A 24,616-nucleotide genomic window follows, 5' to 3' on the forward strand; every position below is an offset into this window, starting at 1 on the left:
CCATCTTCTATTCTTTAGCTAGCACACTCTTTTTAGACAAAAAAGTCTACCGTAAAACAAGTTTAATATTGATGCTCACCATTTTGGCTCACCAATTTGCACTGAAGACAAATTCATTTTGGATCAACAAATGATAGGAATCATCATATTCAGACCTTTAAATGACAAAATGATTCAAGCATCAAAAAACATGGAGAACTAGCACTATTACTGCCCTCCTGTCCACACTTCACTTGTTTGCACACCAGTGTCAGCAAACCTGAATCCACCATCTCAAACTCCCATCTCATACCAACAAGGACACATAGCATTCTGTTCCCACATTCTAAGAAAGGGGGGGGGGGGGAAGAACAGGACTTCACACTCCTTTGGATTGAAATTATTTAAATAAGGGGGTAGGTTGCTTTTTTGTTTTACTTACATGCAAGATGTCATTAACCACAATGTCTTCTTCATAAAGCCAAGAACACTCACACATTGCTATGCTTTCCCTATTTTCCATGCACAGTACAGCGGTTCTACATTTATTTAGCAACAATACTGAACCCTCTGCAAAGGTTTGCTGTAAGTTCATAACAGGAGAACAGCCTACATTTCATGTTTCCTTCCTTCTGCAAGGTTGAGTCACATCCTTAGGTCTCCTTTTAGAAAGCTAACAAACCATGTTAGAAGGAGAAAAAAAAATCTTTAATGGAGAAGCCTCACATTCAAGAGAACATACAGCACTGACACAGGCCACAGTTCAATTCTTTGGCTCATTTTCTGCAGTGACACAGACAAGAGAACTGCACACTTTTTTTCCTGTTAGAAGCAAAATCTGGTGCTCTTCACAGCCAGACAACTTTGTCAAAGTATTTCAGAGATAAATGAAAGGCTTTAACATTCATGAGGAGTGAATTAGTGAAAACAAATTCCTTGAAATTACAGTATTTAAAAAACAACAAACAAACCCTCACATACAGGAGAAAGCAGAAAGTTCAACTACCTTTAAAGACAATGAATGTCTTTCTAAAGAGAAAGTTCACTATAAAATTAAGATCTGTATTTGTTTCCTTTGGTCTCTCCAGGACTTCAAATAAAATAAAGCTTTTATTCTAATATATTTTAAGCCATGACTGCCAGCAGAAGAAACAGTTCTTCCCTTATTTCCTCTATTGTACCAACATGGACACCACTGGGTTAACACAGGTAAGTTCCCTGGTTAAAAATACTGTACCCCCACAAGTTGTTTGTTTGAAATCTGGACCAGTTTCTCAAGTCTGTTTTACACAGCCCAATCAGTACACAGGCTGGGGCAAGCAAAACTGTTAACTTAAAACAAGTAAGTTCAAGCTTTAGATAGCTACTTCTATTTATGCAATGCACTACTACAGTTCATTTCATCAAACTGAAATGGATGGACCCTCTTCAAATCATCTATGTTACACATTTGTATGACCAGAACAATTAAGCAATTGGGATTAGAGCAACTCCGTAGACAAAGACAACGAAGTAACATTCCAGATCTGCTGGAATCAGATCGCCGTTTCTGTCAGTGCAACTTTCAACTGCATACTCCGTCTATCAGGTTCTGGAGCAATTACTCACATATCACATAGTATTTAATATTGTGTTTAAATATATTTTTTGTATAGATATAAATAGTATGTTTATATGTATTACACATTAGATTATGCATTACTATCCACGCCTGCCAGTGAGTCAGAAGCTGGGCAATGAGGCAAATGCAAATGTAATCATTTTCTTATAATTATGATAAGCAGACAGAACTGATCCCCTGTTAACAGGCAAATAGGCTAGACAACACATTTCCATCCTTTCTAATCTGGATAGGCTAAAGGCCCTGATATATTGTGTCAGTCTTGATATGTACTGTACTTTTCTATAAACACAGGTTTAGATAAAACTAATACCTGTAACTCAATTGCAAAAGGTACAAGTCTCATTAAGCATGGGACAGTTGTGGGGCTGCAGCTTTCAGAAATATTTTCCAAAATAATTTCTTTGAAGTCTAGCTAGCTGTTAAAACAACAATGCAGCATATTTAAAAGCCGTGACCATACTATTTCTATTTAAAGATTAAATCAGTGCTATTTTGCAAGGTACACAGAGTCAACTATTTGGCGCAGGTGCTACAGCAAAGGAGGAACTTATCGCCAAGTTTCCGGGCTGAGGACACGGCTACTGTATTAAGAGACAAACTTCCCCAAAAGGTTTTATTTTCATAATTAACCTATAAAATTGGGGGGAGGGGAGGGAACGACACACACCCACCGGTCTAAGAAAAGATCACCTTTCTGAAACTTGTTCAAGACAAACTACAAAAGCCCAGCCAGATTTTCAGAATTACTCCCATGTAAGTAAGAAATACATGTCATTTATAAAGTCTCAGGCAGTAATAGACACTTACAAGTGAGAGTGGCATCTTTCAACAGTTTTTGTCTACAGCCTATGATAAACACTACTCATCCTAGTTAACAAAAAAAATAGGAGATGCTGACTTTACTACTTTTGCTCAAATGATACTAGAAAATCTTGAAGGATTGACCAGGAAGATCGGATTCGCTGCAGAAGTGAGAATTTTATCCTTTTTTACTGGAAGCACTGTTTTGGAAAGTATAAGAATAGTGCTCATGGCTCTTCACAAAGAATAAAAGTTTGCTTCTGCACTGTAAATTTTACTCAGACCCAAACGGAGTATTTGTCAGAAAAACAGACTACTACAGGCACACAGTCTGCCCCAAATACAAGTACTGAGAAACCCTGAGAACCACAGTGTAAAGGCGGGGGGGGGGGGGGCGGAAGGCACCATGTCCTGTTCAACAAGCCATCCCCGACTCCAAAGCACAGTTCAAACGAAACCTGTCTGGACTTCTGGCCAGACTGGCCCTGCATTTGGAGAAATTTGAAAACCAGCCCCTAAGGAGCATGCTTCCAGGATCCCTGAACCTGCTTAGTCAGGAAGAGGGGCAGGGGGGAGAAAAAAGGAAAGTTCAAAGACAAAATTCAAACCATTTCCTTTTCAGGCAGTTCTAGCCTCAACTTTGCAGAGATGATTACAAGTATTAATGATGCTAAATGAAAGAAGCACTAGGATACCAACCAGAGCTACTGTACTACTGAATTAGATGCTACTAGTAGCAGTTACCCTAAACATTTTGTTTTCACAAATATTGAGGGAAGAATAAAGCAGAGAAAAGTATAGTTGGTAAAAAGCAAAAGAAAACACAAAGAATGTTACCTATGCCAGATATTTCCTGAAGTACGAGCAAGAAGAGCTTTCTACATAAATGCCAAATAAAAGAGGATTAGAAAGGACAGAGCACTAAGAGTGAAACTATCTGATCAGATGTAAAACAAGAGCATGAACCCTACCTTCCAGTTACTTCTGTTACAGTGTTCACAGGCAGGACACAGCCTTCGCATTTCCGTTACAAGCCTATCCTCTAACAGCAGTCTCAGCAATTTATGAAGCAGAGCACAGCTGACAGTAGTAAGGAAGAGATGATGTTACACACAATAACTGACTGATAAGAGGAAAAACACTTTTATGCGGTGCCCTCCTTCAGTGAAGGCCAGCAGATGAAGTGTAGAAATCCATACTCTGGGACCTCCTAAGGAAAGGGGAAAAAAGAATACCTTAACTAAACCAGCTTTAAATCAAACAAAAAACTACACAAGAGCATAAGTACTTTAAAGAATTAGGGTATTTATAAAGCATTAAGATGTCTATTCAGACACATCTAACAAGGCTTTCACTCACTGTCTTCAATTCTTTTTCTTTTTCTGAACTTCCAAAGATGAGTTGTAGCACTAGCTCAAATTAAGACTGAACACTGTCTTTGAAAAGATACACTTAAGTACCAACATAAAATAGCTTTTCTTATGATTAAGTTGTTAAGAAACATCTTGAACTGTTAAATCAAATCTGTGCTCGTTTACAACGCATGATAAAAATTAAACACCCAATCCTTTTGCCAAGAACAGCATTTTACCAGGACAAAAGTAAATACGTATAGTTGTTTTTTTCTAGCACTCTGATTCAGAACCAGGAAATAGACCAATTCTAGGCACAACAATTGTGCTTTTCATTTTAAAGAAAGCATTTGGCTTTCAATTTTTTTTTTTTAACATGCAATACTAAGACCAAAGACAACACGTTTTCTGAGGAAGTTAAAGCTATATAATAGTGGAAGCTAAACACAAGTTACTTGAAGTTAGTAAGTGATTTTTAGTTCTTTTTCTGAAGCTATTGCATATACATCAGTAACACAAAATTAAGAAGCACTGAATCATTGTGGCAGTGCTGTAAAGCCAACACATTGCGAGAACTGAACTATATTGCACTCTGTGTTTTTTATTACCTGACAACAGTCAGCAGCACATTGTGTGACCTGATGAGTGAGTATGTGCATTCTTGTCCCCTGGCAGAGAGGATTTGCCCTCAACAGATGGAACAAGAGCATAAGCAAAGCCTACATCACTGGTATACCAAAACAGAGGCTTGAAAATCATGTAAGTATTTTGACCAGCAATTAAAATATTAGTTTCCTAAAAATACATGTGGGTTCTACATCAGGTCAAATTTACTTGGGACAAACTGCCCTACTTGAGTACTGTACTGAGATATAATATAGCTAACTACACTGAACAGCGTGTGGACATATGTGCAAGTATGTGAGTGCACATGTGTTAATATAGATAGATACACACATGCATATAAAAATCTATACACACAGAGATTAACTATAAGATACTAACTATATCACCTTATTGCATTCCCATCCTCTGGAGACAGATGGTTGTTAGTTTGCTGGGGTTTTGTTTTCTTTTTTTTTTTTCCTTTTTAAACAAAGTTTTATCATGACTGTACTTCCTTTTCTTTTTTAGTGCTGCTACTCCCAGCTCTCTACTGACTCACCCACATGTAGCTGTGCTTCAGCATGTTGCACTTCATGTTCTTTTATAAAGTGTCACTACAATTCTTACTTGAACTGAAGATACTTAAATTGCATAAATCCACCCACAGAGGTAAAGGTGGGCAGAGCTGACAGATCACATAACTAAATACACAAAAAGCCTGCATAAAGCCAGAAAACAGCACCTGAGGCTCTCATTGTTTAAAAGCTTTGTTTGGGTGTCCTTTTCCACATGAAAGTACTTCAAGTTTGAACATTAATGTTTGTCACATACCTAGTATCACATCAGAAGCCAGCTGTGCTTCTAAGAAACCCAGAGTACAGATTGACTTTTCAGATCAAAAGCAATCCTGTGGCCATTCCCCTCCCTAACAGGGGAGAAAAATCTCTACCTTAAGACCTGAATAGAGATTTGCTACCAATGAATGCAAAGCTTTCAAAAGAAAGAAAGTTTCCACTAAATTTAAGCTACAGCAGAAGTATTTCTAGTCCTGCTAGCTGCAAAGCTGATCAGCCAAATATTAACTGAACATAAGCCAACACAGTAGGCCTGGCAAGAAAAGTCAAAAAACCACAGCTCCATCAGCAGAGGCTGCTGTTCTTTTCTTTACCCAGGAGTAAACACTTTTTTTTCCTTTTTTTAAATACTATACAGTTTCCTAACCAGCATAAGCCTCATTCATAGTATTTCTCCTAAAAAAAGAAGCTCCCAAGAAAAACTTTAAGTGATAAGCAAAGGCTTTTTACCCTTCCTTCTAATGACAGAAGAAACAGGAGCTTTATACTTCTTACATTGGTTGACATGGTTTCTCTTCTAAAGAGAAACTTGAGAAGCCACAAGGCTCTACAAAACAGAAACAGCTTATGGTTCCTCCTTCCAGTGGCTAGAGCAGGACAGAACTATCTTTCAAACTAAACGTCTAAGCAAAGCAATGTAGACAATTGAGAGTCCCAACTGAAAAATAAAAATCAGCTTGTACCGCCTTCCTTCACCATAAAGGAGAGAAAGGAATTCATTGTCCACAATTCTGTCAATAAAGCTGCACCACCACTTTGACTTTTCCATAACATTTAAACACTAAAAATAGGTCTTTTTACCACACACGCCAGTTTGGCCCTTTAAGTTTGGCCCTAAAGCTGTGTGAATGCAGTACAGCTAAGGAATGCATCAATCTGCATCAATACCAAAAGTTTGTGGGAGTTACTAATACCAGAGTATGAGTTCTTGAGAGTCACACAATACCAGAATTAATCCTTCCTCATTTCTCTGAACAAGCAACATATTTACACAAGAAGAAACAATAAGAAATAACTTTGCCTTTTTGATGAAATGAAATGGCCATGTTCTGCTGCTGTGATAAACAGAATGACCTCGAGCACTGCCACGTTCTCCAATTCAGTTATGGTAGCTACATGTCTAAACAGACTATAAACCAACACAAGAAACAACTGTGACGTTAGAATATAGTACTAAAATGGAATCATAGCAAGAGAAAAGCAGTGAGTTCAATGGGGATGTGGCTGCAATATTTAAACTAGTCTAAAAAGACTCAGGTTCTAGTCATTTCTAACCATGCAAAACTAGCGGAACTTCTCTTCATCTTGCCTTTGCTCCTCATGTGTAAAATAGGAAGCAAACCACTTCCTCATCTCACTAGACCATTCTGATAATAAATAACTGCACAGAAAGCAGTACCAGACTATCCAAGAGGAAATTAATTGCATCTCTGAAGCAATCTAGCAAGAGCATAGTAAGGTACTAAGTAAAGACGACAAACTATTGAGCACTTGTTCACTAAACTAGCACCAGCCACTTCATCGTGGGGATAAAACAAGCGTCCTAATGGAAGAAACGGCATACATTACGTATTCAAGACTGCCTTCTTTCTGCTCTTTCTTCACTTTTGAGCACTCCTTCACAGCATAACAGAAAAGACCAAGTATAAACTCTTAGCTAGGGGATAAGCCTGGACAATTCATCCTCATAGCTGCATGGCACATCGCCAGAATCAAAAGCATTTCCTCACAACACCAATTTCTATCACTTAGAGATACATATTAAGATAAAGTGGTGAAAACATGATGGCTACTAATGGCAATAGACAAAACTTAGTATGTTTTATTTCACTGTAGTCCCTTCCTTATAGTTTTTCTGACTCTATTTTTACCATCCCAAGTTCCTTGTCCAACATGCCCATCTGCCTTCTTCACAAAGTTCCAGCTTCTAACTCTTACGTCTCCTGTCCAGCCTTCTCCCCATCAGCTCTCTTTTCTGTATTCTTTGTCCAGCAAGTCCCCATTTCCCTTGATGTCCCCAAGATGCTTGGTGAGAAGCAGCATCATTTCCACACACTCCCTTGGTACCTGACCGATACTCTCCACACAGCCAACAAGCTTCCAACCCAACCTCTCCACTAGTTTTTGAACAACTTGTCCCCAACTCAGTCCCAGATTCTAATTAATATTCTTCCCTGCTTTCAGCTCAAAGTAAGCTGCTCCTCCTAGTTAATTGCCATCACTTCTCACCTCAGCTGTCCTCTCCATCCAAACTCGTTTCTTCTCCCATGCTGCCTGGCTGGATAGATGTTTATTAGAGCATGAGTTTTCACAGGACTGTAACGGGGTCAAACTCAGGCCCATTCTGGACTAGGGACAGAGAGAGAAGCAAAGCAAGAGGTATAAGCCCTGTAAAAACACTCTGCTGTAAAGCTGAGACACACTAGAGCTATTTGAAGAGCTGTCAAAAAATGTTAAGACTACAGTTACAACATCTGTTCCCAAGCCTCACTTTTGGCAGCTACTGAAGTAGTTTGACTGAAATTCCTTTGAAAACCTGACACAATATTAACATCAATATTATATAACATTATTTGCTCAAAGTATTAGGTCTTAATCAATAGTCTCCTACACTGCCATTTACTAGACTTTACTGCCAGCCCCACCTACATAAGTTCCCTACCGGGACATGATTCTACCCTGTGTTTATTAAGAAGCCATAGTCACAGAAAAATGGGTAGTTTCTCCATAAGAAGCCTGAACGTTGCTAAAACCAGAAACTTCAGAAAATGTAAGAAAACACCTTGAGTTTTGTTAGGCTAGTTGAAAGCTCTTGTAAGATCATCCTCTGAACTTCAAGCTAGGAGGTATCAACTCGGTCATGTTATTCTGTTACTACTGCTAGGAAGAATTAATTCAGATCTGAACTCTGAGATGCAAAGGTAAGAACAGTTAAAGCATTTGAAGTACTATTTTAGTGTTCAGGAGAATATTACTTTAGCCAGTTGCACATGGGAACAAGCAGCAAGTAATCTTCTACAAGAAGTACCCAGAACAGAAAATTTCAAAACTATCATTACAATTCAATTGCCTGTTCAGCTGACAAATTCACATCTCCCCACATAAGACTTCGACACACAAGCAGGAAATCTAAACTCTAAATCAATTAACTACTATCCATAAGCAATCCTTACATAACATTCTGCCTTGTCTGTATGATCTTCATTTATATAAAAGGTCAGCAATTTTATCTTTGAGATGAAGCCTCATGAAGTCTAGTGGTTACATATTTCACTTCCACATTAAGAAGGAAGTTTCAAATAACTGTATGTCTCAGCACATACAAGGTACAAATATAACAAAAAGAAATTAATTGGCTTTTCATGCCCAGAATGCGCTTTGCCTCAGAAGTTTCACTTTCAGGGACACTAAACAGGAAGGTCTGGGTTTTAAAAAAAATAAGTTATGAACGTATTTCTTATTATTACAGTTTTTTCCCCAGACTAGCAGTGCTAGAATTCAGAAAATTACTTTTTTTTTTTCAGTAGAAAGGTCAAACTGACTTGTACATCAGAAGCCGAAAAAACCACATTTCTTGTCCTACACAAAAAGGCAAGAATTCCCTCTCCCTGTGAGGATGTTACCCTCAAAACTGCTATAATAAAAAGGTGAACCAACCACCATCCAGTGCCACACCTGACTGGAATAATACACAATTAGACACAACTTTTGAAGTTATACAACTGCTAGAGCTACTAGTCATAAAAACAGGGCTTTCCAGTCAGCTAATTTACAACTAGGGTAGGAACTCATCTATTACCTTGTATACTACACCAGAAAAAGTTACTCATGCTAACACTCCATTTAATTTAATCATCTAGCACTGAAGGAGAACCAGAATTGCTTCATGGCTGAATTTAAGAGTCTTTTGAACTACGCCAGTTGAACAGAATTCGCTCACAGAGCAGCCTGCTGCTACCGGGGAACGGTTAAGCCCCGCAGTCTGAAGTAAAAAGTGCTTTTAAAAATGTATCTAGGACAGTGTTCTGCTGCGCTTTCTTACATATAAAGTGATTACCGATAGAAAACTTTTTTTTTTTTGCCTGGTGGTTACCAATTCAGGTAAAGCATTTGCTGATGGGAATCAGCCTTCCAGACAAACGTATTAACTGCCTACAGGATCAAGCTTTAGGTTTTGGTGTGGGTGGCAGACAGAAGCCCTGTTTTGCAAGGCATGCTATTTTTGTAGCTACAGCCACACCAAATTGAATGCACTCAATCTCACAAGCTAAGCTGTCCCAGACCCAATTACACTATTTGCACAGAGACCACCTGGGAATCCCAAGTGCTGCAGATACAAGCTGTAGATACAATCAGCCGAACACTTAGTAAACAAGACCACAAACCATGGAGCGTTTCCACTGAATAGGAGTAAAAGAATAAAAATAAATCCTCCCATAAAAGCATTATTAGAGGAAACAAGTTTTATACACTTTAAGATTGTACATAAGTACAACCTCTTTGTTTCAGAGATAGTTAGCCTCCAATTTTTCCTGTAGTCCCACAATGATGTCATGTAGTAGAGAAAAAAAATTGCTGGGTTTGGTCAGTCATACATCATTCCCCAAATACAATACTAGAACTTTAGGTTAGTGCAATAGGGCAAACAACAATCTTTCCCGATACGCACAAATTAGCCAATACTTGTCTAGGTACTAGAAACGTAAAAATTCTTTTTCTAGGTGCTGAAAAAGTAATGTTAAAGAACACTCAAAATGTCTGGTACCAAAAGTCCTTTTAGAAATCAATTTCATGGCCCGTATTAACATTTCCAGAGTTAACCAGAAATAAATTACTAAACATTTCACCAAGACCATCTGATTCAGTAGCAACAGTAAATTAAGACAGTAGCATACCAGATGACAAAGGTTGTAACAACAGATGTGAGTTCATAAGCCACATACACACACATTGAGCAGGGCATTGTCAGCCTTTACCTCACATCTATGACCTTGAAATTCAAAGTATCATAAGTGAAGGCAAAAGAATGCACCATTTTACTTGCACCTTTCAATATGCTTTGTAACTAGTCTCACTATGTCCACAGTGAAGGTATTCTCTGTGCATCAGGCTTTCACGTGACAGAGAAGACAAAATGTTATTTCTAAAAAGGAGAATGCAATTAAAACCACAAGAGGTGGGGAACACAGGAGAAAGTGCTGTTAACTAAAAATACTTTCAGCTTTACCTAGTCAATTCTAAAACTGCTCATTGTTGTTGGTTTCTGTTAAGCTCTGCTGTTTATATAATTACAATAAACGTATCTCCAGCACCCACTGGAATTGCAAATGTAAAACAGCGCCTATATAAGAAAGCCTCTTACTCTCAGCAAATTTTAGACAGTTTGAAACACTCTGCCAGCTGCAGCAGCCAACTTGTGACACTCGAGAGAACATTCCTGAATCACAGAAGGGGGGAAAATTTATAAGAGATCCTGAAATTAAAGGCAATCAAATAAGCCTTTGTCTTCATACACATGAAGACAAAAGCAAACTTCTCCACGTCGGGTAGTTAGAGGAGTTAAATTTTCTGCAATCACAAGGAAGAAATTACTAATACTCTTGAGTAAAGTCTGTATGTCCATAGATGAAAGGAAGACTTACAAGGTATGCAAGAGGACCATCCATTTATTTAAAAGTGCTCTTGATACATGCGAGTGAATGGGAGTAGGAAAGATATCAAAAGGTGCATACAACTGGCCACCATTCACAGCTGGAAAATGATTTGAAATAAACTTTACCCTGCCTGATTCATGTATTTCAGGTGCCACAGCTAGTAAGCACTCTCAATAGTTGGTTCAGGTTCCCCAGCACTGAACTCTTTCCAATTCAACACAGCTTCATTCATATGCCCAGTCCCCCTGCTCTCATCACCTCTGAGGACATGTTGATAGACTTGGAGGGATTCAGTTGGACAAAATGACTACCAGGATGACTCTCTGCACCCTGGTATTAAGCACAGGAGCATGGCACTGACATTCAAACCTTGTGTGGATTCAGCACATATATTCACTTGGGTTGCATACCTTGCCTGTAGCACATTTGCTTGACAGCTGATAGTCCATGAGATGCAATTTGACAACACTCAAAATATTTCAGCTTTGAAGATGTAATGTCAAACATTTTTACAATGAAAAAGTCTCATAAAATTGATTTATAATCTACTTCAGGGTAGTTAACATTACCTTAACAGACAGGAGTCATTCTTCTCAACTTAAGCCCATCTACATCAATGACTAAAACTCTCAGTGTAATTATAAGAGAGCAAGCTTTTAGGAAGGACAGGCAAAGATGATAACCTTGATTTACACTAGCACCATTATTTCTTAAAAAAAAAAAAAAGCAAAACCAAAACACACACACACAAACATACCCTGACTGCTTAAAAAACAAATCTGACTTCTTGCACATAAGCTTTAATTTTGCCTGTCTCTGCTACAGGGTATGCATTAGTTCCATCTATGCCCCCAGCTGGCAGGCAATAACAAATAGGGTACTGCAGGCTGTTTGTGTTATCTGTATTCTCCTAGATACACAGCGAGGGGAAAAAAACCCCTGCATTTACATTTACAGTGCCTAAGCAGCTACAGAAGTCCAAAGTGGCACCTACATATGCTTTTCTAAACGACAGAGCCAATTTCTGTTACTGTATTACTCAATAATTCACTAGTTAACAACACAAATATTCCCCACCCTTCTGCCTCTTTACAGTATTAATTCCAAGTGTCTAGCGAGAACTGTTAGAAGTCTGGTGACAGACACCTTGAATTAAGCTCCCCACATAACTGTCCCTAAACTATTTTAGCTATTGTGTTCAAATAATTTCAGAATTAATTATTCTGCTAAGATATATAACTACTGAAAGACACAATAAAAAATTGTTTCCTTTTTCTCTTTATCCAGACATTAAGACTCCGGCAAAAGTCAGATAAGGGGACAGGACAGTTATGTATGCAAGAACAGAACTGGTTAGCATCACGCTTCTACAGTCAGCAAGGCTCCCACAGGAAAGGTTTCACATGAAGAGGCAGAGAATTTCAGAAGACAACCTTTTCAATAATCCGTCACATCAGGTGGTCCCAGCCAAACTGCAAACAATGAAGAAAATCTAGAGCACCTGACAACAAATGGAAGTTGTATAACAGACAGGATCAAATTCATTTCTGACTTCCATATAACCACGGTACTTCTTGACAGGGATACTTTAAAACAGATTCTGGGGTTGCTTCTTTCTACAGCCCCTACTCTCTGACAGCTAATGCATGCAGTAAGAAATCTGACAGTTTGACTTGGATAAAAAGCTATCTACTCTTCTGCTGAAAGCTTCTGTTTCAACAATGGAATACTCGCTGTATGCCAGACAAAAAAACATTTCTACTTCATGGAAGAGCAGCACCTTATTCATGTGGTTTAGGATTTTGCTGTTAAACTTGCCACACGGAACTGAAGATATGTTTTGCAAAACAACGCACCTTGCTAAACAAAGATATTTGTCAGGTTGAACCTTCTAAGTTTGGATTCACATTCCAACCTTGACAATAGTAACCTCAGGCTAATTACTAAACATCTCCTGTCCAATACCCCTATCTGCTACAACCTACTACAGAAAATGCTCATTAACTTAAAGGTATATTTAAAGTCCAAGCAATCAGAACACAAAGGAAGACTGGTTGGGGGGGGTGGGGTGGGTGTTGAGAAAAACTGACTTTGCAGTTTTTAACAACAAAAACAGTAATAAGAAGAACACGTATTATTAGATCAATCTAGAAAATGTTTTACTGGTTTGAAGATTAACATACATGCTAATCAACACTTGTATTTCCATATTACGTTATCAGAAATTCAGCGAGACAGATTTTAAATGTTAGTAAGACTCTGCTATCACAACGGAAAGACAGCTGTCATACTGTCACTGACATTTGGATCCAGGATGCTGATGCTATGGAACAGAAAAAGAAAAAAAGAAAAACACTTCAAAAACCTTTGCAAAACACAGTCACTTGATTTCTTTGGTATCTGAAATGTTTCTGTGAAGAAACTTCTATTTTATTACCATGCAAGATGAAACACCAGACTAAAAACTAACAAAACAGAACTGAGTTGCACATGTTCTTATTCCTGAATCGCGCGGGAGAGAACTAAAATCCAATTAAAATTTGCTTTTATCAGCTACTTAACGAATAGGTTAGAAACAGCAGCCTCCTGTTACAGCTTCTGAATTCACCTTAACCCTACCTGGCATTACAGTCTCAGCTACCGCACGCAGAACTGCAGGATACACCCCAACTATGACAAATGCGCGGCGATTTCTGTATTCTGCTTAACTCGCTGCACGTTTTAGCCACAGTTCGGAAGGCTGCAGACGTCCCTTCGGGTTTCCTCCTCTCGGTTAACCATTGACACTGTCACTCCATCTCCACCTCCCCACGCACCACCTGCACCCCGCAAGGCTGCACCAGAGGAGAGGCAGGATGAAGGCCGGCGGGGAGGACGCGCTCCTCCTCCGACCACCACCACCACCAGCTCCTGCCACAAGCCGGTCGCGCCGCCGTCGCCGGAGCAGCTGCCTGCGCTTGCACCAGGGAGCGCACCGGGTCCTCTGCCTCCGACCCGCCGCCGGGCGGGGAAGGAGCCCCGCCGCAGAACCAGGGGAAACCCAGAGCGGGTTTATTCAGCGCAGGGCAGGTCCCTGGCAGTCAGCGCCGTTTCCCCAGGCGAGGGAGGCAGCGGCCGCCGCTTCTCCAACCAACCACCCCGGCCCTGAGGCGTGAGGCCCCGGCGGCGGGCGGGCGGGCAGCCCCCTCCTCGCCCCGGCGGGGAGAGCGGGGCCGAAGCGGCGGCGGGACGGGAAGGGCAGAGACGCGGGAAGTTGCGGAGGGCTGAGGGGAAGCGGGTTCGGCCCGGGGAGGCGGGGGGGGGAGGGAGAGCAACAGATGGGAGCCGGGGCGGCCGGCCGGGGGGAGCCGCCGTCCCCTCAGGGGCAGGCCGGGCCCCGGCGGGAAGGGGCTGAGAGGAACGCGGGGGATGCAGCGAGGCGCCCCGCCCCGGCCCCCCGCCCTCCCTCCACGCCGCTGACACTCACCGAGCCGCCCGGCGGACGGCGATGCGGACGGGAGCCGGAGCGGGAGCCGGAGCCGCCGCCTCCCCCCGCTCGGCCGGAGGCAGCGACAGCAGCGGCGTGGCCGGAGCCCCGCGCAGGGGAGGGCGCGGATGGCGACAGCGCCGGAGCCGCCCGCGCTGGGGGGGAGGGGGGAGGAGGGGGAGGGGGAGCGAGCCGCGCAGCGCCGCGGGGGACCGGCCGTGCGGGCGGGCGTGCGATGACCCGGATGTACCGGCGGCGGGGGGGGGTTGGTGGGGGGGGCGGCCAGCAGGTGACTGCGCAAGCGCGCCAGGCTGCCAGCGCACTGCGCATGCACCTGCTTCGACTCCCAGTGTCTCGGGCAGGGGCGGGGGAAAGAAACAGAGGCGGGCGGGCAGGCAGGCGAGGCGGCGAGTGGGTCAAGCGCCTTAAAGGCGCCGCCGCGGCGGCCCGGGGAGGGGGCAGCCATCTTCCCGCAGCCCCCTGAGACCCCCCCCGCCTCCACTAACAACTCATCAAAGCCACTAACTTAACCTCACAGATGGCCGCTTAAGCCAGTTGTGTGACTTCGGGTTTTTTTTTTTTTTTTGAAGGCCTGGCTCAGGGTTTTTAAACGTTTGCAGTTGGCAAAGCCGGGATGGGAAAGAAAATCAGGTTCCTTATGTGTGGAAAGCAAGGTTGCTGACTGAAATTTCTTCCCAGGTGGATCATGTTGTAAGATCTAAGGTGAAAAAAAATAAAAAGCGGAAAGTTGGATCCCTCAGTGAGCTCTGCGCTGCCAGAGCCCTGCGCAGGACGAACGTCCCGCTGCTCTCATGGCTCGCGCTGCACTGCTCTCCACCTCCCCTGAAATGTAAAAGACAGGCAGAATGTGTTAAGAAACACAAAAATACATTTTAAGGGCACTTCATGGACTTAATTATGTATTTTCCTCTCCTGTGCACGCATCCTGTTGATGAAGGTTTCACCTTTTCCTTGCCTGTATCACAACTGGGATTTTGGTGTCGTTACCCTGGGACATCGCACACCCTGAACTACTTCTACTAATGGATAAATTTGCCAAAGCAGAGGGATAGCACAAATACCTTGTTTTGGGCTTGCTTCTTTAGTAAAATCACATGTACACACATAGAGTAAGAAAAATTAGAAGTTCTGCTTCTTTTTTTCGTAAAGTAACCTGGAATCTAGACAATGATTTTCAAAATTTTGCCATTAAGTCTCATCCAGCCTTCACGTTGAATGGTTGCTCTGAAGCCGAGGGACAGAACACGCTGCGTTCGGTGAGGCTGCGCTAGGAGCGGTTCAGAGACCGAGCGGGACAGCCGGGCAGTAGCGTACGGATACCGCCGAGACAAAACTTGCAGCCTCAACCAGTAGAGCATTGTCATTGGCAAAGGTGCTTATTCAATCTGAAAGAGCCAAACAAACCACCTGAAAGTCTAACCACTTCTACTTTCTCTTCAGAAGCCGAACACCAATTTGATAACTGCCGAATATTAGGGAATACCAAGTTCCCCCAAACACACATTAAGAACAAAAATGGAAAGGACCTCAGAGATTTATTTATATGTCGACATATTTCTCTTCTTTTTATTTTCATGCCTATATATATGTTGACTTAAACTGGTAAACTTAGTTTCTCTTGTAACCTGGTAGGATTCAAGATACGTAGATTCACTACACTAATAACTTTAAAGTATTCTACATAAAAGAGTATCCTGGGATATAAAGGAAGCCATTTGTGAGCGTACTTCAGCTGCAAAACCTGCTCGGTGAACTGAGAGGAAATCACTGCACTTTAGTTGTGGTCCTTGGGTAACATTCTGGCAAGACCAGGGCTGGTACACCACGTACCTGTCTGCTGCCTTCACCTAAGTAGGGAAAGGGGAGTGCTCAGGCAAGCCCTGGAGGCTCCTAGAAGTTTGTGTAGATTGCAGCAAATAGAGGAGATGCCCAAGAAGATAGGAAGGAAGATTTTCACAGGAGCAGTTTGGGCAGAATGACAGGAGAAGTCCCAGTTCTGCTTGTGCTTGATTTGTGTAAGTGGGTAGGCTAAACTAAGTGCTTGACATGACTTTTCACTTCTGCTGTGGAAAGGATTTTTTGCAACTAGCCCATACAAATTTTGAGGTGTGGATCGATGCACCCTCCTTCCTCAGAAGATGGCAGGTCACTACCACATCTCCTTCTTCTCTGAAGTCCACAGACCTCTGCGAGTCTGTGTGCCAGGCAGGAAGCGACCCAGGTCCCACTGAACTGAATTCAAGGGAAGCAGAATCGTGCTCTGAGTTTACGTCGGACTCGTTACCGTGTGGGCTTAATACAGAGCTGGGGGCTCTCACCTCTCCTACTACAGTACTTTGTGCTGTTACACAGAGCTAAGGAAACCATACAACCAGCCTCAGGGATGAATGATTTTTGATGCTCGTAACACTATGAGCTGCTGGGGGCTTGGCAGGGTGGGGTGAGACAAGGAAAATTTCCTACTGAAACCATAAGCAGGTTTATAATAATGTCTACCCTTTAGAGCTCTCCAAAACTGTAAGGTACCCTTGATTTGGATCTCTGATCTTTCAGAAGTACAAGTAAGAATGCCCAGACGCTGAGCATCAGCGATGCTTTCAACAGCAGCTGCATACTAAGACATCCACATCCCACGTAATAATTGAAGCATAAAAAATTACTGAACACTCTGGAAAATGTTGCGTGACTAAAAAACCCACCAATTTTCTATTAGTTCTGCCTTCACTTTTAATTTCTTAATTGCTTCTTCTGAATAGAAAATTATTTTACCAGGTTATTACTGCGATAAATATAAAACCCAAAACTATAGATTGTATTTGCCTACTAGTATCATAAAATAAAGGAGTGGTAACAGAACATAACTGCTCTTATGCTGCTAAATGCCTGTGGATTGTTTTGTTAGTAGGAGTATTGCTGCCAGGTAGGTATAGCTGACACTTAGGAAAGAAAAGAGGTCAGAGCATTTTCATAGAGCAAAGATTATTAAGCTCCCAATGTACTATCGGATGTATATGTACTGTATACATGTGGGTATACACCAGTGACAAAAGATAACTTTATTTTATATATAGATGGCCAGACAGGTAAATAAAACCACAGAAGCAAACCCGCCCTTAGGTGCCATGCAGTTTGAATACTTCAGCTACTTTTAAGCTTAATGGTAGCCTAGGGGAAAAAGTCAAAAGGAGAAAAGGAAGTCATCATCATCCTCTTCCATTTGTACTCAGCAGGGACAACAGGGCACACTGTCCACTGACAACAGCTTTGTTTGTCTGGGGGGGGGAGGACACCACTAACTTTTCCATTACATGGACGAAAATAGAAAGTAAGCATCCTATACCCAAAGATTATTTTTTTTTTTTTTAAAGAGAGACGATTTCTTACAGCAAAATTTCAAGAATGGAAAAGAGAGGCAGCTTTGCGGAGATCCCTTGTTACGCTGTTGTGGTTCGTAGCACCTTTCAGTTCAGATAAAGCTAACATCAGGTTTTGCCCTCCCCCTTCCAGATTTCTCTATCTTCTCAAGTGCATGGCTAGTAGATGAGGGATTGCAGAAGCAGTCACATTCACACTACAGTGTCCTTAAGGGCTTTCACTTTGGATAGTACAAATCCTCTGATATAAGTGTAGCTTTTTAGAAATATAAACACTTGCAACAAAATATGAATGATCTACATAAATTTCGAAAAGCGCAGACAAAACAAAAAGCCAAGGTCAAATCATTGGATGCTTACAAGGATGCCTGAAGTGCTTCCAGATATTGTACAGCCAAACAATTACAATGTTTTATATGTGCATGGAGACAGGCACTCGCGATCTCAAAATGCCTCTTCCCCCCCTCAAAAGGTCATTTTGGTATTTAGGTGGCAAGTGGGGAAACTGAGGCACTTCAGAAGTTCATTCTTTCTACTCTGACAGACCTGGTGCAAGTCTGTCGTTCACGTGACTAATTACATTAGTCGTCATCTCTTCTGCCATTACAATGTCTGAGATTATCTTTGATTTCGCTCATCTGTTGATGCAATTGCTCCCTGCAAACAATCAGCTCGGCCTCTTCGTACAGGGGGGCCTCAGCTAACATATGCAGCACGCTCTCGATTAGTGAACACTTCAAGTCAAATGACGCAGGAGGGTTCAGTGTTGGACCGTGGTTAAATATAATGATGATTTTACAATATAAAGCTCTTTTGTTTTCACATTTTGCTGCCTTTCCTCAACAGTACAGCTCACACGTATGAGACAGGGAAGCAAAAAGAGGAATAAAGAGAAAATGGCAGGTGTTAAGCCTGCATTAAAAAGAAGACTGTAGACTAGGAAGCATAGGGGAAGGTGGAAAGAGGAACTGCAGCTATTTTAATCACATTTTATCTCTACTGGAAAATAGAAAGATAAATTATAGTAGTAGACCTGTTACAGAATAGAGCAGAACATGGTATTAGACACCAAGATCTTTAAGCTGCTTATTAAAGTTTTTGAAATACGGACTTTCTTCAGCGACCACTGCATAGACACCATTGCACTGAGAAGTACTTTGAACAATGGCAGTGGTAAAACCTATGCTGCTAGCAAACAGATGAGCTGGCCAGCAAGAGAAGAGGCCTGCTAAGCAATTGAGATCATCCAGCATTACCAAGTTCAGGAGGTCACGGCCACAGACTGCGCTTCCAAATTTATGGCACTCGGATGAGGAAAAACCCGAGATGCACCCATTCTTCCTTTAGCAGAGGTTTGCTCAGTGTAGTGGAAAAGCTATGATCCCTTCAGCAGGTGCCGGGTCATCACCTCTGCTCGTATGAAAGGCACCTTTATCCAACAAAGCTCCTAAATGTCACTGGATTTATTGACTCTGGGTAGCAGCTAGTGCCTTTAAGTAAGGGCTTCACTAAGTAAGTCAGGGGTGGCTGCGAATTGGGGGGGTGATGAGTGGCAGGCATTTCACTTGACCTCCCCTTAGCATTCAGTCAACCCAGTTTATTAAACAAAGTAAACCACCAGGACCACGGTAGGAAATAAACCATAAATCTGAACTGGAACTTTCTCACAAGCCTCTTTCCCCCCTCCCCCCAAAATGTTTCAGATCAATCAGCAGCGTAATAGTATTCCAGTTAATGGACAGAATCAATGTTTCAGAGAACAGAGAAGGCAATATTTAAGAGGGCTAGACTGTTTCATTACTCTCTGGAAGAGAACCCAATTTTTTTGTTGTTTTGTTTTTTGTTTTTTTTTGAGCAAACGCAATTGTGCTGCCCTGATGGAAACAAATATGCATTGATTTCACTGAGAATTCTGCCTACCTCAGGAGCATGAGACTGGTATTTTACTTTGGTCACATCCTTTGTAGTGATGTAATCATTGGAGGTTTTTTGTTTATTGCTTATTTTTTTTCCTTTTTCCCCAAAGTGCTTAATTCATTTGTTACTAGAAACCCTCAGAATAGCACTTGGCTCATAAGTGATTTTTGGGCTGTGTCTAGGTGTTGCCAAGGGACATCGTCAAGAGACCGTTTCACTTTGTCTCAGCTGTTGCCTTTGCTACAGTGGTACTTAGTTTCCTCTTCAGATCACAGGGGATGCTGCAATCTTTTGGTGGGGAAATAGGTAAGTTAATTAAAGCTCCTCAGGGAGGGGCTCTGGAGCGTCAGTCTCAGGAGCCAATTTCAAAATTCAGTGAACAAACATGGATTTCACTAAACAACAGTGTTACGCATTGCTGGGAGAGACACGACCAAGGACAAGCATCTCAGGCTGCCTCCAGTGGCACGACCGCAAGCTGAGGGTGGCTCAGCACCCCACGGGGCTGCAGTGTCACTGTTGCCACTGTTCTGTCCTTGCACCGCTAGGTCGGGTTGAAAGGACCTGGCTGTTTTCTCCCATCTGAAAAGTAGAATTCAATTTAGCTGATCAAAACCTGGACTGGTCTTGCAACATTCACTTGAACTACTATAAATCAAATTCATCCTCATTTGTGATTTAAGTGATGTTGAGTGTAAGGCTACTGAATAATGAGAGAAAAAAGAGTATGATTTAGTTAGTGGCTCACCAACTATATCTACCTCTTTAAAATAACGCTATTATGATACAGTCATCTGCTGTATCCCATTATACTGTTACCTTCATGCAATTCCATCAATAGGCTCCAAAGAGCAGCAGACATTAAAATAATTTTAGTGCACCCAATTGCTGAATGTAAAGAACTTTGAAGAAACCCTTTCCCCATCAGTACACAAATTTTCTTGTATACCATCCAGTGATCTCATACGAAGTGGGTAGGTAGCACTTTTTTTCTGTGGGATAAGAAATTCCCAGTCACCCATCACCTGCATGGTAGGTATATTTGGTTTCCAAAGTAAAGTCTTTGAGAGTGATCATTTTAAGAAGCCTGGGTAGCTAGAAGGACAGAAACAGAGTCCTTACTGCTCATGTAAGCAGAAGTCTCTCTAATGGCAAAGAAGAGTTTGCTAGCAGAGGAAATGGAAAGCCAGGACTTTTCCCCATACTGTAATCTGTGGAGGACAGACTGGGTGCAGATGAAGGCTGCCATAAAACAAACCATTTAGGCATGCACTTAAACACTTCCTTTGCTGAGCAACTGAAACACTGCACACCAGACGTCTTTCTCTTCCTTTTCCTGAGCGTGAATATGGCACCTACAACTAAATCTAGCACCAGATGCAGCTGTTTAACATTCAGCTAGCAAGAAAAGGGAGTAAAGCTGACACTGCACACTGCAATTACTTAAACTTATTCTGAGCTTAGCCAATTGATGGAAAGATATTTTTTATGTCCAGCTGATAAACCCCACGCATGAGCTGGGAAACACTCTGTGCCTGTTTATACCATCCTGGATACAGTTCCATTTGAGACATCTGGGTTCCTGGAGTCAGAGCTTAGCTGTGTATTATTTTAGCAATCAGGCTAGAACAAGCAGCTTCCCACCGTGACCATGCTGCCTCAACAGGAATGCATCACAAAGCAGTGGTTTTTTTAAGTACATGGTCATACTCCTTAATAATAACAATACTCCTTATTCTAAATGATTCCTGTCTCAGGCAGTGAACAAGCTAAAAAGTGGAAAGAAGCAAAATAGTCTTCTCTTGTGAGGTACTAGGCTATACCTCAGAGAAGCTTAGACCATGTTTCTGACCTGGGACTTCTTGCATGGTGTTAATCGAGAAGACTAGGTAGCCTGTCAGCGGTACCTCCCGTTCTGATAATTTGTAAGTGCCTAAAGCGATACCGTTAAACTTCAGTAACTTCCTATGTAAAAAACTAAGTTGGAAAGATTTGTATGGCGCTTTTACAGAAACACTGGTGCAGTTCCTGCTCCAAGCAGCTCACAGTCAGAGATGAGAGGAAAACGGAAATACCAAGAGCAGTTGTACACATGGTTTTCTACCACTGCAGCAAGGTGTCTCCACATGGCAAAATACAACGTTCCACAGCAGTTACCAGGCTAGTCCTAAGCCAACTAACCTGAGCACAAAAGACAAAGCAGTACGGCATCTCTACTATATGCTTCCCAGCACGGCTGATCATTCAGAGCTGGCTCCAGCTTGCCAGTGAGACCTTGGCCTGTGCCAGGTAGCAATTCTCCCTATCCCAGGCCATTTAGCCTGCTTTCCCCTGGAAATCTAGTTTATGATGCTGGACACTAAACAGCATGTGTATACTGCCCAGTCAACCTGCACGTGTCATCTCTTGCCCAGCTGGCAAGATATAAGAGAGAGACTGAGGGGACCTGCAGTGGAGGCACTGGGAACGTGGCAGGGAAGAAGAGAGCTGGGAACAGGGAAGGGCCCAGAGGTTTTGCAGTGACAAGGTTCCACTGGCAAATGTGTGGTGCACAGAACCCAAATTAGGAGAAAATTAGGATTCATTAGTTACACTGTTCAGAGGACTCTTTATTTTTCAATTATATCTTATTCTCTTCAAAGAAAAGGCGAAAGGTACTGACTTCTTCATGCTCCTATTATGTTCCCATTATTATTTTAATCCTAATTATTTATCTGTTGAATTTTACTTTAAAAGGATGGCAGGGAAGGATGTAAAGAATATAACGTGGTTTGCTCAAAGAAGACCAGCTTAAGCAGGGATGTGAAAGGGCCTGGGGAACCACGTGGGAGCAGAGAGAAACATAAGGGCAGCGAGACAGTCCTAAGTATGCATGCTTCTAAATGGTTTTAATGAGGTCACTTCTGACCTAAGGCATAACACACTAGCGTTCGGATGACAGACTCTGGCCCTGAGCTTCTGAAAGGTTTTGCAGATGAGTGTGACAAGCTTGGGTTTAGCACAGAGGGGACTGCACTCAGAGGACCTGAATACGGCCAGATGGCAAAGAGGGGGCATGTGTCCCCACTGGAAGACTGAATGGCTACCATGAAATAGGCAGAGAGTAGGAGACCGCAGTGCAGGAAAAGACCTCGTGTCAGACTGAGGCTTGAACAAAGGCTTCAAAAGAAATGGATGGTTTTGGAAAGGCTGCAAAGGGACAAAATTACAATATAATGACTGTCAGTGAGAAGGAATGGCTGCAGGTTTATTCTGCAATAAACCTTTAATTTGTTCAATGCAGAACATTTTAAAACCTTCCTCATCCTCCAGAAGTTCAGCTATTCTACCCAATGATTCTGTTTGCTCTTTTCAATGTTACGTTCTTCTGTTATTGTGGAGAAATAGAAAATATACTTTTAAATTAGGAAACTGTAATTGGGTAGATAATAAACAGCACAGGGCAGTTCAAACACGTAGCAGTTTGGTACCCTCCTTGTTTAGAGCCTTGCTTACAAACGCATCTGTCGAAGCCTGTTCTCTCTGCACTACCATCTTCCCTGCCACGAGAAATTGCAGGCAGCCCTGAGAGAATTTTGTTAGAATTAATCACTGATCAACTTCATGTAAAGGCTTTATTTAATTCTGAAAAGTGCTAAGGGAAAAGCACACACATACATACATGCACCCACAGCTTTAGGATAAATTAATTAAAAAAATGTTCATATGAGTTTCTCTCCCAGGTAAAAAACAATATAGGCATTTACTAGTCTGTAGGGTTCGACGTTCGGAAGATCTCGCGATGTCACGGAAAGTTAGAGGGTTAGTCGCAGCCTTGTGATGTACCTGTAACCCCACCTCCCCTTGTTAGTATAAAAGGAATTAACTGCGCAATAAAAGGGGGAAGTTGGCGCTCACACTGTGTATGTTATCTGTCTCTTTCCCTGGTCCAGGCCGACCAGTGATCTAAGCGTGGCACCTTGATATGTAGTGAACGCTACACTAGTCAGTAAGGGGTTTTGGGTTGGGGTTTTTTTGTCTCTTTGTTTTGGTAGTCTTTAAAAATGCTTAATACATTGCCTGGGAGCTGCATGTTTCACTTTAATGCAGAGTTAACCATTGCAATTCATTAATTGAGTTTTATGTTGCCATTAAATGTTGCAATCAATTCAGTCTCGATATTCTACACTTTCATCTCTGCTATAAAAAAGCTCTATTAGCTTTACTTGGCCCAAAACCAATACAGTGAACTACCCTGAATTATTAATAATCTGTTTCCCCTTCAATAAAGCTTTTTGGACCTTTACTACAGTCCGATGATATATTTATTTCGTGTGTAGGGTTCAGAGCAATACAGTGCACTCTCTCTGGGAAAGAGCCCAAAAATAACTATCTGCTTGATATCAGCCCAAGGGATTTCCTAAGGGAATGAGAATATCATTTCAGGGCAGGTCATCAGTGGTTTAGGGAAATTAGACAAATCTGTGTCTGGGGAACAGATGCCTCACGGTTTGTAAATGTGCAAGAGAACCTTTCCCCTCTTGGTCACCAGTTCAGGTCCATCCAGCACAGCAGTGGCTGGAAGCTATTAAACATCTAATGAACTTCTGGGGCCTCCTGAAACAAGGAGTGGGATTCCTAACATACACTTACTTACATCTTGAAGCTGCTCCTACTCAAACTGCAGTCTCAACAGTAATACATAGACACAGAAACTAGGAGTAAGCATCGTAGAGGGAAGAACATTTTATCTGCTAAATGCAGTAAGTAGGCTGCTTCTGGGCTAGCAATCCAGCTTTAGATTTACTACAGGCACTTTTGTGTTCTTTAAAAGAAACAAAGTATTACAAAGCACTTTGTTATAACCTTTCCTCAAAAACTCTGTCAGAAGGGCCCAGAAGACTTACAAACCCACACCTGAGGTATCTCAGACCTTGGGGAAGATAAAGGAGTAAAGAAGGATTTGATTTCATGCTTGGAGGCCAGTCC

General features: G+C 41.9%; 1 protein-coding gene across 4 annotated transcripts in view; it reads right to left on the reverse strand.

Moving 5' to 3' along the window:
* Positions 1-24,616, reverse strand: part of CYRIB (CYFIP related Rac1 interactor B) — a 102,173-nt gene that overhangs the window by 66,357 nt on the left and 11,200 nt on the right. For 2 of the 4 annotated variants that reach the window (XM_075023958.1, XM_075023962.1), the window contains exon 1: positions 14,337-14,576. The exons of 1 other annotated variant lie outside the window; for it this stretch is intronic. The gene's annotated coding sequence lies outside the window, so the exon portion shown is untranslated. Of the gene's footprint in view, positions 1-13,489; positions 13,510-14,336; positions 14,577-24,616 lie in introns of those variants that run through there. One more of the 4 variants, XM_075023960.1, reaches the window with a different exon arrangement.

The sequence above is a fragment of the Buteo buteo genome, chromosome 3, assembly GCF_964188355.1.
Source record: "Buteo buteo chromosome 3, bButBut1.hap1.1, whole genome shotgun sequence".
In the NCBI taxonomy this organism is placed as follows: domain Eukaryota; kingdom Metazoa; phylum Chordata; class Aves; order Accipitriformes; family Accipitridae; genus Buteo; species Buteo buteo.